Raw genomic sequence first — 10,574 nt, 5'->3', positions numbered from 1 at the left:
GAAGGGTCTCAGGATTGGAATGGGAAGGAGTTGTATATGACATCTCATGCCATAGGAAGGGTCTCAGGTTTGGTATAAGCATTGAGATATCACATCACATGCTATAGGAAGGGTCTCAGGATTGTAATGGGAAGGACTTGGATATCACATCTCATGCTATAGGCAGGGTCTCAGGTTTGGAAAGGGAAGGAGATGGATATCACATTTCATGTTAGAGGTAGGATCTCAGGTTTGGTATTAGAGGCATTGAAATATCACATCTCATGCTATCAGAAGGGTCTCAGGATTGGAATGGGAAGGAGTTGGATATCACATCTCATGCTAAAGGGAGGGTCTCAGGTTTGGAAGGGGAAGGATTTGGAAATCACATCTCATGTTATAGGAAGGATCTCAGGTTTGGTATTAGAAGCATTGAGATATCACATCTCATGCTATCGGAAGTATCTCAGGTTTGTTATTAGAGGCATTGAGATATCACATCTCATGCTATCATAAGGGTCTCAGGATTGGAATGGGAAGGAGTTGGATATCACATCTCATGTTATAGGAAGGATCTCAGGTTTGGTATTAGAAGCATTGAGACATCACATCTCATGCTATAGGAAGGGTCTCAGGATTGGAATGGGAAGGAGTTGGATATCACATCTCATGCTATAGGAAGGGTCTCAGATTTGGTATAAGCATTGAGATATCACATCTCATGCTATAGGAACGGTCTCAGGATTGGAATGGGAAGGAGTTGTATATGACATCTCAGGCCATAGGAAGGGTCTCAGGTTTGGTATAAGCATTGAGATATCACATCTCTGCTATCGGAAGGGTCACAGGATTGGAATGGGAAGGAGTTGGATATCCCATCTCATGTTATAGGAAGGGTCTCAGGTTTGGTATTAGAAGCATTGAGACATCACATCTCATGTTATAGGAAGGGTCTCAGGATTGGAATGGGAAGAAGTTGGATATCACATCTCATGCTATAGGAAGGGTCTCAGGTTTGGTATAAGCATTGAGATATCACATCTCATGCTATAGGAAGGGTCTCAGGATTGGAATGGGAAGGAGTTGTATATGACATCTCATGCCATAGGAAGGGTCTCAGGTTTGGTATAAGCATTGAGATATCACATCACATGCTATAGGAAGGGTCTCAGGATTGGAATGGGAAGGACTTTTGATATCACATCTCATGCTATAGGCAGGGTCTCAGGATTGGAAAGGGAAGGAGATGGATATCACATTTCATGTTAGAGGTAGGATCTTAGGTTTGGTATTAGAGGCATTGAAATATCACATCTCATGCTATCAGAAGGGTCTCAGGATTGGAATGGGAAGGAGTTGGATATCACATCTCATGCTAAAGGGAGTGTCTCAGGTTTGGAAGTGGAAGGATTTGGAAATCACATCTCATGTTATAGGAAGGATCTCAGGTTTGGTACTAGAAGCATTGAGATATCACATCTCATGCTATCAGAAGGATCTCAGGTTTGGTATTAGAAGCATTGAGACATCACATCTCATGCTATAGGAAGGGTCTCAGGATTGGAATGGGAAGGAGTTGGATATCACATCTCATGCTATAGGAAGGGTCTCGGATTTGGGACAAGCATTGAGATATCACATCTCATGCTATAGGAAGGGTCTCAGGATTGGAATGGGAAGGAGTTGTATATGACAAATCAGGCCATAGGAAGGGTCTCAGGTTTGGCATAAGCATTGAGATATCACATCTCTGCTATCGGAAGGGTCTCAGGATTGGAATGGGAAGGAGTTGGATATCCCATCTCATGTTATAGGAAGGGTCTCAGGTTTGGTATTAGAAGCATTGAGATATCACATCTCATGCTATAGGAAGAGTCTCAGGATTGGAATGGGGAGGACTTGGATGTCACATCTCATGCTATAGGGAGGGTCTCAAGTTTGATATTAGAAGCATTGAGATAACAAATCTCATGATATCGGAAGGGTCTCAGGATTGGAATGGGAAGGAGTTGGATATCACATCTCATGCTAAAGGGAGGGTCTCAGGTTTGGAAGGGGAAGGATTTGGATATCACATCTCATGTTATAGGAAGGATCTCAGGTTTGGTATTAGAAGCATTCAGATATCACATCTCATGCTATCGGAAGGATCTCAGGTTTGGTATAGAAGCATTGAGATATCACATCTCATGCTATCAGAAGGGTCTCAGGATTGGAATGGGAAGGAGTTGGATATCACATCTCATGCTAAAGGGAGGGTCTCAGGTTTGGAAGGGGAAGGATTTGGATATCACATCTCATGTTATCGGAAGGATCTCAGGTTTGGTATTAGAAGTATTGAGATATCACATCTCATGCTATAGGAAGGGTCTCAGGATTGGAATGGGAAGGAGTTGGTTATCACATCTCATGCTAAAGGAAGGGTCTCAGGTTTGGTAGAAGCATTGAGATATCACATCTCATGCTATAGGAAGGGTCTCAGGATTGGAATGGGAAGGACTTAGATATCACATATCATGCTATAGGGAGTGTCTCAGTTTTGATATTAGAAGCATTGAGATATCACATCTCATGCTATCGGAAGTGTCTCAGGATTGGAATGGGAAGGAGCTGGATATCACATCTCATGCTAAAGGAAGGGTCTCAGGTTTGGAACGGGAAGGAGTTGGATATCACATCTCATGTTATAGGAAGGGTCTCAGGTTTGGTATAAGCATTGAGATATCACATCTCTGCTATCGGAAGTGTCTCAGGATTGGAATGGGAAGGACTTGGATATCACATCTCATGCTATAGATAGGCTCTCAGGTTTGGAAAGGGAAGGAGTTGGATATCACATTTCATGTTAGAGGAAGGATCTCAGGTTTGGTATTAGAGGCATTGAGACATCACATCTCAGGCTATAGGAAGGGTCTCAGGATTGGAATGGGAAGGAGTTGGATATCACATCTCATGCTAAAGGAAGGGTCTCAGGATTGGAATGGGAAGGAGTTGGATATCACATCTCATGCTATAGGAAGGGTCTCAGGTTTGGTATAAGCATTGAGATATCACATCTCGTGCTATAGGAAGGGTCTCAGGATTGGAATGGGAAGGAGTTGTATATGACATCTCATGCTATAGACAGGGTCTCAGGTTTGGAAAGGGAAGGAGATGGATATCACATTTCATGTTAGAGGTAGGATCTCAGGTTTGGAATTAGAGGCATTGAGATATCACATCTCATGCTATCAGAAGGGTCTCAGGATTGGAATGGGAAGGAGTTGGATATCACATCTCATGCTAAAGGGAGGGTCTCAGGTTTGGAAGGGGAAGGATTTGGAAATCACATCTCATGTTATAGGAAGGATCTCAGGTTTGGTATTAGAAGCATTGAGATATCACATCTCATGCTATCATAAGGGTCTCAGGATTGGAATCGGAAGGAGTTGGATATCACATCTCATGTTATAGGAAGGATCTCAGGTTTGGTATTAGAAGCATTGAGACATCACATCTCATGCTATAGGAAGGGTCTCAGGATTGGAATGGGAAGGAGTTGGATATCACATCTCATGCTATAGGAAGGGTCTCAGATTTGGTATAAGCATTGAGATATCACATCTCATGCTATAGGAAGGGTCTCAGGATTGGAATGGGAAGCAGTTGGATATCACATCTCAGGCCATAGGAAGGGTCTCAGGTTTGGTATAAGCATTGAGATATCACATCTCTGCTATCGGAAGGGTCTCAGGATTGGAATGGGAAGGAGTTGGATATCCCATCTCATGTTATAGGAAGAGTCTCAGGTTTGGTATTAGAAGCATTGAGATATCCCATCTCATGCTATAGGAAGGGTCTCAGGTTGGAATGGGAAGGAGTTGGATATCACATTTCATGTTATAGGAAGGGTCTCAGGATTGGAATTGGAAGGACTTGGCTATCATATCTCATGCTATAGGAAGGCTCTCAGGTTTGGAAGGGGAAGGAGTTGGATATCACATTTCATGTTAGAGGAACGATCTCAGGTTTGGTATTAGAGGCCTTGAGATATCACATCTCATGCTATAGGAAGGGTCTCAGGATTGGAATGGGAAGGAGTTGGATATCACATCTCATGTTATAGGAAAGATCTCAGGTTTGGTATTAGAAGCATTGAGACATCACATCTCATGTTATAGGAAGGGTCTCAGGATTGGAATGGGAAGAAGTTGGATATCACATCTCATGCTATAGGAAGGGTCTCAGGTTTGGTATAAGCATTGAGATATCACATCTCATGCTATAGGAAGGGTCTCAGGATTGGAATGGGAAGGAGTTGTATATGACATCTCATGCCATAGGAAGGGTCTCAGGTTTGGTATAAGCATTGAGATATCACATCACATGCTATAGGAAGGGTCTCAGGATTGTAATGGGAAGGACTTGGATATCACATCTCATGCTATAGGCAGGGTCTCAGGTTTGGAAAGGGAAGGAGATGGATATCACATTTCATGTTAGAGGTAGGATCTCAGGTTTGGTATTAGAGGCATTGAAATATCACATCTCATGCTATCAGAAGGGTCTCAGGATTGGAATGGGAAGGAGTTGGATATCACATCTCATGCTAAAGGGAGGGTCTCAGGTTTGGAAGGGGAAGGATTTGGAAATCACATCTCATGTTATAGGAAGGATCTCAGGTTTGGTATTAGAAGCATTGAGATATCACATCTCATGCTATCAGAAGTATCTCAGGTTTGGTATTAGAGGCATTGAGATATCACATCTCATGCTATCTTAAGGGTCTCAGGATTGGAATGGGAAGGAGTTGGATATCACATCTCATGTTATAGGAAGGATCTCAGGTTTGGTATTAGAAGCATTGAGACATCACATCTCATGCTATATGAAGGGTCTCAGGATTGGAATGGGAAGGAGTTGGATATCACATCTCATGCTATAGGAAGGGTCTCAGATTTGGTATAAGCATTGAGATATCACATCTCATGCTATAGGAACGGTCTCAGGATTGGAATGGGAAGGAGTTGTATATGACATCTCAGGCCATAGGAAGGGTCTCAGGTTTGGTATAAGCATTGAGATATCACATCTCTGCTATAGGAAGGGTCTCAGGATTGGAATGGGAAGGAGTTGGATATCCCATCTCATGTTATAGGAAGGGTCTCAGGTTTGGTATTAGAAGCATTGAGACATCACATCTCATGTTATAGGAAGGGTCTCAGGATTGGAATGGGAAGAAGTTGGATATCACATCTCATGCTATAGGAAGGGTCTCAGGTTTGGTATAAGCATTGAGATATCACATCTCATGCTATAGGAAGGGTCTCAGGATTGGAATGGGAAGGAGTTGTATATGACATCTCATGCCATAGGAAGGGTCTCAGGTTTGGTATAAGCATTGAGATATCACATCACATGCTATAGGAAAGGTCTCAGGATTGGAATGGGAAGGACTTTTGATATCACATCTCATGCTATAGGCAGGGTCTCAGGTTTGGAAAGGGAAGGAGATGGATATCACATTTCATGTTAGAGGTAGGATCTCAGGTTTGGTATTAGAGGCATTGAAATATCACATCTCATGCTATCAGAAGGGTCTCAGGATTGGAATGGGAAGGAGTTGGATATCACATCTCATGCTAAAGGGAGTGTCTCAGGTTTGGAAGTGGAAGGATTTGGAAATCACATCTCATGTTATAGGAAGGATCTCAGGTTTGGTACTAGAAGCATTGAGATATCACATCTCATGCTATCAGAAGGATCTCAGGTTTGGTATTAGAAGCATTGAGACATCACATCTCATGCTATAGGAAGGGTCTCAGGATTGGAATGGGAAGGAGTTGGATATCACATCTCATGCTATAGGAAGGGTCTCGGATTTGGTATAAGCATTGAGATATCACATCTCATGCTATAGGAAGGGTCTCAGGATTGGAATGGGAAGGAGTTGTATATGACAAATCAGGCCATAGGAAGGGTCTCAGGTTTGGTATAAGCATTGAGATATCACATCTCTGCTATCGGAAGGGTCTCAGGATTGGAATGGGAAGGAGTTGGATATCCCATCTCATGTTATAGGAAGGGTCTCAGGTTTGGTATTAGAAGCATTGAGATATCACATCTCATGCTATAGGAAGAGTCTCAGGATTGGAATGGGGAGGACTTGGATGTCACATCTCATGCTATAGGGAGGGTCTCAAGTTTGATATTAGAAGCATTGAGATAACAAATCTCATGATATCGGAAGGGTCTCAGGATTGGAATGGGAAGGAATTGGATATCACATCTCATGATAAAGGAAGGGTCTAAGGTTTGGAAGGGGAAGGATTTGGATATCACATCTCATGTTATAGGACGGGTCTCAGGTTTTGTATTAGAAGCATTGAGATATCAAGACTCATGGTATAGGAAGGGTCTCAGAATTGGAATGGGAAGGAGTTGGATATCACATCTCAAGCTATAGGTAGGGTCTCAGGATTGGAATGGGAAGGAGTTTGATATCACATCTCATGCCATAGTATGGGTCTCAGGTTTGGTAGAAGCATTGGGATATCACATCTCATGCTATCGGAAGGGTATCAGTATTGGATTTGGAAGGAATTGGATATCCCATCTCATGCTATAGGAAGGGTCTCAGGTTGGAATGGGAAGGAGTTGGATATCACATTTCATGTTATAGGAAGGGTCTCAGGATTGGATGGGAAGGACTTGGATATCATATCTCATGCTATAGGAAGGCTCTCAGGTTTGGAAGGGGAAGGAGTTGGATATCACATTTCATGTTAGAGGAAGAATCTCAGGTTTGGTATTAGAGGCCTTGAGATATCACATCTCATGCTATAGGAAGGGTCTCAGGATTGGAATGGGAAGGAGTTGGATATCACATCTCAAGCTATAGGAAGGGTCTCAGGTTTGGTATAAGCATTGAGATATCACATCTCATGCTATAGGAAGGGTCTCAGGATTGGAATGGGAAGGAGTTGGATATCACATCTCATGTTATAGGAAAGATCTCAGGTTTGGTATTAGAAGCATTGAGACATCACATCTCATGTTATAGGAAGGGTCTCAGGAGTGGAATGGGAAGAAGTTGGATATCACATCTCATGCTATAGGAAGGGTCTCAGGTTTGGAAGGGGAAGGAGTTGGATATCCAATCTCATGTTATAGGACTGGACTCGGGTTTGGTATTAGAAGCATTGAGATATCACATCGCATGCTATAGGAATGGTCTCAGGATTGGAATGGGAAGGAGTTGGATATTACATTCTTGCTATAGGAAGGGTCTCATGTTTGGAATGGGAAGGAGTTGGATATCACATATGCTATAGGAAGGGTCTCAGGTTTGGACCGGGAAGGAGTTGGATATCACATCTCATGTTATAGGAAGGGTCTCAGGTTTGGTATAAGCATTGAGATATCACATCTCTGCTATCGGAAGTGTCTCAGGATTGGAATAGGAAGGAGTTGGATATCCCATCTCATGTTATAGGATGGGTCTCAGGTTTGTTATTAGAATCATTGAGATATCATATTGCATGCTGTAGGAAGGGTCTAAGGATTGGAATGGGAAGGACTTGGATATCACATCTCATGCTATAGGTAGGCTCTCAGGTTTGGAATGGGAAGGAGTTGGATATCCCATCTCATGTTAGAGGAAGGGTCTCAGGTTTGGTATTAGAAGCATTGAGATATCACATCTCATGCTATAGGAAGAGTCTCAGGATTGGAATGGGGAGGACTTGGATGTCACATCTCATGCTATAGGGAGGGTCTCAAGTTTGATATTAGAAGCATTGAGATAACAAATCTCATGATATCGGAAGGGTCTCAGGATTGGAATGGGAAGGAATTGGATATCACATCTCATGATAAAGGAAGGGTCTAAGGTTTGGAAGGGGAAGGATTTGGATATCACATCTCATGTTATAGGACGGGTCTCAGGTTTTGTATTAGAAGCATTGAGATATCAAGACTCATGGTATAGGAAGGGTCTCAGAATTGGAATGGGAAGGAGTTGGATATCACATCTCAAGCTATAGGTAGGGTCTCAGGATTGGAATGGGAAGGAGTTTGATATCACATCTCATGCCATAGTATGGGTCTCAGGTTTGGTAGAAGCATTGGGATATCACATCTCATGCTATCGGAAGGGTATCAGTATTGGATTTGGAAGGAATTGGATATCCCATCTCATGCTATAGGAAGGGTCTCAGGTTGGAATGGGAAGGAGTTGGATATCACATTTCATGTTATAGGAAGGGTCTCAGGATTGGATGGGAAGGACTTGGATATCATATCTCATGCTATAGGAAGGCTCTCAGGTTTGGAAGGGGAAGGAGTTGGATATCACATTTCATGTTAGAGGAAGAATCTCAGGTTTGGTATTAGAGGCCTTGAGATATCACATCTCATGCTATAGGAAGGGTCTCAGGATTGGAATGGGAAGGAGTTGGATATCACATCTCAAGCTATAGGAAGGGTCTCAGGTTTGGTATAAGCATTGAGATATCACATCTCATGCTATAGGAAGGGTCTCAGGATTGGAATGGGAAGGAGTTGGATATCACATCTCATGTTATAGGAAAGATCTCAGGTTTGGTATTAGAAGCATTGAGACATCACATCTCATGTTATAGGAAGGGTCTCAGGAGTGGAATGGGAAGAAGTTGGATATCACATCTCATGCTATAGGAAGGGTCTCAGGTTTGGAAGGGGAAGGAGTTGGATATCCAATCTCATGTTATAGGACTGGACTCGGGTTTGGTATTAGAAGCATTGAGATATCACATCGCATGCTATAGGAATGGTCTCAGGATTGGAATGGGAAGGAGTTGGATATTACATTCTTGCTATAGGAAGGGTCTCATGTTTGGAATGGGAAGGAGTTGGATATCACATATGCTATAGGAAGGGTCTCAGGTTTGGACCGGGAAGGAGTTGGATATCACATCTCATGTTATAGGAAGGGTCTCAGGTTTGGTATAAGCATTGAGATATCACATCTCTGCTATCGGAAGTGTCTCAGGATTGGAATAGGAAGGAGTTGGATATCCCATCTCATGTTATAGGATGGGTCTCAGGTTTGTTATTAGAATCATTGAGATATCATATTGCATGCTGTAGGAAGGGTCTAAGGATTGGAATGGGAAGGACTTGGATATCACATCTCATGCTATAGGTAGGCTCTCAGGTTTGGAAAGGGAAGGAGTTGGATATCACATTTCATGTTAGAGGAAGGATCTCAGGTTTGGTATTAGAGGCATTGAGATATCACATCTCATGCTATAGGAAGGGTCTCAGGATTGGAATGGGAAGGAGTTGGATATCACATCTCATGCTATAGGAAGGGTCTCAGGTTTGGTATAAGCATCGAGATATCACATCTCATGCTATAGGAAGGGTCTCGGGATTAGAATGGGAAGGAGTTGGATATCACATCTCATGTTATAGGAAGGATCTCAGGTTTGGTATTAGAAGCATTGAGACATCACATCTCATGCTATAGGAAGGGTCTCAGGATTGGAATGGGAAGGAGTTGGATATCACATCTCATGCTATAGGAAGGGTCTCAAGTTTGATATTAGAAGCATTGAGATATCACATCTCATGCTATAGGAAGGGTCTCAGGATTGGAATGGGAAGGAGTTGGATATCACATCTCAAGCTTTAGGAAGGGTCTCAGGTTTGGTATAAGCATTGAGATAGCACATCTCATGCTATAGGAAGGGTCTCAGGATTGGAATGGGAAGGAGTTGGATATTACATCTCATGTTATAGGAAAGATCTCAGGTTTGGTATTAGAAGCATTGAGACATCACATCTCATGTTATAGGAAGGGTCTCAGGATTGGAATGGGAAGAAGTTGGATATCACATCTCATGCTATAGGAAGGGTCTCAGGTTTGGAAGGGGAAGGAGTTGGATATCCAATCTCATGTTATAGGACTGGTCTCAGGTTTGGTATTAGAAGCATTGAGATAACACATCGCATGCTGTAGGAAGGTTCTCAGGTTTGGTATTAGAAGCATTGAGACATCACATCTCATGCTATAGGAAGGGTCTCAGGATTGGAATGGGAAGGAGTTGGATATCACATCTCATGTTATAGGAAGGATCTCAGGTTTGGTATTAGAAGCATTGAGACATCACATCTCATGCTATAGGAAGGGTCTCAGGATTGGAATGGGAAGGAGTTGGATATCACATCTCATGCTATAGGAAGGGTCTCAGATTTGGTATAAGCATTGAGATATCACATCTCATGCTATAGGAAGGGTCTCAGGATTGGATTGGGAAGGAGTTGTATATGACATCTCAGGCCATAGGAAGGGTCTCAGGATTGGTATAAGCATTGAGATATCACATCTCTGCTATCGGAAGGGTCTCAGGATTGGAATGGGAAGGAGTTGGATATCCCATCTCATGATAAAGGAAGGGTCTAAGGTTTGGAAGGGGAAAGATTTGGATATCACATCTCATGTTATAGGCGGGTCTCAATTTTGATATTAGAAGCATTGAGATAACAAATCTCATGATATCGGAAGGGTCTCAGGATTGGAATGGGAAGGAGTTGGATATCACATCTCATGATAAAGGAAGGGTCTCAGGTTT

Source organism: Ambystoma mexicanum, unplaced genomic scaffold (assembly GCF_040938575.1).
Source record: "Ambystoma mexicanum isolate Mex_15411 unplaced genomic scaffold, UKY_AmexF1_1 Mex_scaf5, whole genome shotgun sequence".
Lineage (NCBI taxonomy): Eukaryota > Metazoa > Chordata > Amphibia > Caudata > Ambystomatidae > Ambystoma > Ambystoma mexicanum.
The sequence above is the reverse complement of the archived record's forward strand: the minus strand, read 5'-3'. Positions refer to the sequence as shown.